The 4,662-nt window shown below is 51.2% G+C and overlaps 1 pseudogene; it reads right to left on the reverse strand.

Moving 5' to 3' along the window:
- The window catches only part of LOC105521653, a 27,551-nt pseudogene that overhangs the window by 19,528 nt on the left and 3,361 nt on the right, over positions 1-4,662 (reverse strand).

Here is a 4,662-nt window from a genome sequence, read left to right on the forward strand (position 1 = left end):
GAGCCACCAAGTCCAGCCTATACTCAAGAGGAGGAGAATTAGGCACTACCTCTTGAAGGCAGGAGTATCAAATAATTTATGCACCTACATTAAAATCACCAGAGCAGAGGTATTGGTTAACTTTAGACTTTGTTAAGAATACATGTTAAAATAGGTAGAGGAACTACTAAAAATTTCATAGAGCACTTCTAAACAAACAGAGGGGAAAATAGAATGAGAAAACAAATCCAGTCCATCTAAAAGATGACCAAGAGCAGAGCGTCTCCCTGGGCGTGTTGACAGCTCTGGGCACTCACTCCCACCTCTCTGCATGGCAGAGGCTGGAAATGTCCCAGACTCCAGAGCAGCTGGGCTTTGGGAAGCAAATTTAGTTTTGCCAATCTGGTGTGCTCACATGAAGTTTGGATGACCAAAGGAAGAGAAGTCACCCTTCTGCTGTGTGGGGCTGCGTTTCTGCTAGACATCAAGGAATATCGGGGGTCTAACCTCCACTCCTTGGTTGTTGAGGGGCACTTGTGGCAATGGCTTCCAGGTCCCAGCTTGCTGATCCTCAGGTCATGACTTTGGTGGTGTCTTTTTGAACTCAAAGGTTACACTGGCCGCCTCCCAATCCCCCACCTTGTGGATGGTGGCAGAGGCAGCAGCTTCCTTGGGGAGCCAGGTCTGCACTGGTGTTACGACACCCAGCCCAGAGTCCACTCCTTTGACCCATCCAATGGTCAGGTACGCATCAGATCACTTCTACAGAATTCCTTTCTGTTCATGATCACAGGAGGAATTTCTGCTTCCTATCCTGAACCTTTGACAGGTGAAGCCAGCTAGACTTCCTGGGTCGAGTGGGGACTTGGAGAACTTTTCTATCTAGCCAGAGGATTGTAAACACACCAATCAGCAGTCTGTAAAAATGCACCAATCAGCACTCTGTGTCTAGCTAGAGGATTGTAAATGCACCAATCAGCACTCTGTAAAATGGACCAATCAGCAGTCTGTAAAATGGACCAATCAGCAGGATGTGGGAGGGGAAAAATAAGGGAATAAAAGCTGGCTACCCACCCCACTTCCCTCCACCAGCAGGGGCAACCTGCTTGGGTCCCGTTCCATGCCGTGGAAGCTTTGTTCTTTCGCTCTTCACAATAAATCTTGCTGCTGCTCACACTTTGGGTCCGTGCCACCTTTAAGAACTGTAACACTCACTGCGAAGGGCCGCAGCGTCATTCTTGAAGTCAGCCAGACCAAGAAGCCACTGGAAGGAAGCAACTCCGACACACCTTCACTGATACAAAGTGGGGATGAGGCCGGGTGCAGTGGCTCACTCCTGTAATCCCAGCACTTTTGTGAGGCCAAGGCAGGTGGATCACCACTTGAGCCCAGGAGTTCAAGACCAGTCTGGGCAACATAGTGAGACCTCACTTCTACCAAAAAAAGAAAAAAAAATTAGTCAGGTATGGTGGCGGCACATCTGTTATCCCAGTACTCAGGAGGCTGTGGTGGGAGGATCACTTGAGCCCAGGAGGTCGAGGTTGCAGTGAGCCATGGTCACACCCCTGCACTCCAGCCTGGGCAACAGAGCGAGAGCCTGTCTCAAAGTAATAACGACACTAATAAAAAAAAATAAAGTGGAGGTGGGGGAGAGAAATGGGGAAAGCAGGGCAAATAGAAAGCAAACACTCAGCTGGCATGACTACATCCAGAGATAACAGCACTCATCACTGTGCGACCAGCTGACCTGCACAGTCCAAAGACAAAGGCAGGTTCAACGTCAATCTACCACTTGACCGAACAATCCACTCCTAAGCGGTTACCTTAGAGAAATGAAGATGCACGTTTACACACAAGCCTGCACATAAATGTTTAGAGCCACTCCATCATAATGACACAAAGCTGGAAACCACCCAAGTGTCCTTCAGTGGCTGAACGGCTGAACAAACCCTGATCCAGCCAAACAATGGAATACTACTCGGCAATCAAAAGGAAATGCACTTCTCTCTCTCGCTCTCGCGCTCTCTCTCTCTCTCTCTCACACACACACACACACACACCCCAACATGGATAAAGCTCAAAACGTATGCTGCGTGAAAGAAGCCAGACAAAAGAATACATACCGCATGATTCAATTTATAATAAAGTTTAGAAAAGACAGACATCAAATCAGTGGTGGCCAAGGGCAGGGGGTGGAGGGAGTGGTTGGCTGCAAAGGGCATGTGGGAATTTGGAGAGGTGATGAGATGTTCTAGAGCATGGTTTTGGTGATGGTTACACAACATTCACCAAAACTCATTGAACTGTAAACCTCAAAAGGATGAATTTTACTGTATGTAAATTATACTCCAATAAAGCTGATTTTTTTTTTTTTTGAGACAGGGTCTCACTCTGTCGCCCAGGCTGGAGTGTAGTGGCGTGATCATGGCTCACTGCAGCCTCAACCTCTTGGGCTCCAGGGATCCTCCCACCTCAGCCTCCTGAGTAGTTGGGACTATAGGCGTGCACCACCATGCCTGACTAACTTTTTTTTTTTTTTTTTTTTTTTGAAGAGACGGGATCTCACTATGTTCCTGCCCATGCTGGTCTCAAAGCTGATTTTTAAAAAGACAAGAATTGTTAGACAGAGTCAAACGAAACCAAAACCCAACTATGTGCTGTTTCCAAGTGCCACACCTGAGATGTGAAGACACAGAAAGATTGAAAGGAGAACAGAGAAAGACATGTCTGGCTGAACCCAGCTTGCCTGCCTGCTGGCACTTCCTTCCTGCCCCACTGTTGGCTGTGGTTTCTGCGACTTCCACATGCTCATCACAGGGTCAGTCTGGGGCTTCCCTTGTCCAGTCCACTGTGTCTGTGAGGGGTGGGTCACAGGGAGCACGGCTGTGAGAAGCACTTGACGTTGAAGGCAAAGAGGCAGCCATCTGTCTGCTTGGTGTCTCCCTAACCTCCACAGCAAGCACATGGCAGTGGAAGGGTGGCTTGCCTCTTGTTCAGGGCCAGTCCCTCCTGCTTCTCCTGGGACTTGCCCTGCCCTTGGTCTTCTGTCACTCTTGCTCTTGCTCCCGTTGGCTCCTCCACCTCATTACATGGAAGTGAGAATGGACATTGTGGTCAAGCAGAAGGGAATTCAAGTCCCACTTCTGCCATTTACCTTCTGGGCGATCTTGGGTGGGTCATTTGACCTCTCTGGACCTTGGTTTCCTTATCTGTGAAATGGGGGCACTGACAGTGCCAATTATTTCCTGATTGCATGACTGCCCCTCTCTGGACCTTGGGTACCTCACTGGGAGAGTGAGGATAATAACAGCACTGTCATGTGGGGGAGGTGTGTGTGTGGATGCAATGAGCCAGTGGAGATAAAGAGACCTTCCTAACTGTGCCTGCTGGACCCAGCCCTTGAGCTCTGTGGGCTTTGGTTTTCTCATCTGTAACCTGAGGCGAATGCTTCAACAGACCTCCCCAGGTTGGTGTGCAATTTAAATGTGCAGGAAACGTAACGACGGCAGGTCCATGGCTCTGCTCAGGAAATGTGATGTCGTGTAGTCCTAGTAATTAATTTTTTGTTATCATAAATGGAGCCATCACTACACATTAGCAGGTGCATATAAATGGGCTCTATTCTCTGCTTACTTCACCCTTGTCAAAGTCATCATCCTGATGGGCATCAAACCCTAGATTAGATAAAGGATTTGCAGAAGCTGGGGATTGGAGAAAAGGCTGGGAACATAGGGAGTGAGTGGAGGCAGCAGCTGGAGAGGAGAGAGGCCTATCAGAGTTCAGATCAGCAAAGGCAGGAAGCTGACCACAGCTCAGTGCCTCACGGAAAACACACCCTCTTCGCCCAGCTCATGGGCCCGCTGGCCTCCTGACCCAGGCAGGCTCAGTTTCCTCTGCTGTCACCTGAAGATGCCCTGCAGGTGCCTCCACTCTGGGAGCAGTCTCCCTAGCTGTCCACCTTCACTCAGGTGCCTAGTCTTGTCCATTTCCCTCCTAAAGACTGGGCAAACATGGCATCCAGACCCTCTCTGAGCACAGGTGGGTCCACCGCAAGCTTCCCATTCCAGGGGAACTGAAGCTGGCACTATGGGGGTGGGGCATCCAAGGCAGGATGCCAGGGCTGCTCCCATGTGGGCCCTCCAGGGCCCCACACCACTTGGGGAATCTTGTGAGACTGAGTTGAGGGCCCCTGGAATGCTTCACTGGGCAACAGGCATGCCCATAAAAATACCTTGGCCACCAGAGCTGTAATCTGCCATCAGGGCCCTAGGCCTTCCTAGCCCTGCGGCTGCAGCCAGCTCGCCATCTCCGGAATTCCTCCCCCTCCATTTTGCTTCCTTGCCTGTGAGGTCATGGCCTTGAGCCTAGGAGGGGGCGCTGGGGAGGAGCTCCTTCCTTCTGGATCCTGTGCAGGGCTGCGGGGCAGAGTGGGGTCGGCGGGAAAGGTCGAATGGGGCCAATCCCGAGGACAAAGAAATAAGACACGGGAGAGCTGGAGGAGAAAATCTGGGAGTTGGGGATACCCTCTCCGAGACCCTGTCGCCCCTGGACTCGCCTCCTACCGTGCCGCCCGCCTGGACTCTGGGGTGCGCAGGAGCCCGCCCTCCGCGGCGCCTCCCCAACACGCTGGAGATCGAAGCCCCCACACCCCTCCCATTAGGACCCGAACTGGGAGCTCAGGAT

This window comes from Colobus angolensis, unplaced genomic scaffold (genome assembly GCF_000951035.1).
Source record: "Colobus angolensis palliatus isolate OR3802 unplaced genomic scaffold, Cang.pa_1.0 Scaffold402, whole genome shotgun sequence".
Lineage (NCBI taxonomy): Eukaryota > Metazoa > Chordata > Mammalia > Primates > Cercopithecidae > Colobus > Colobus angolensis.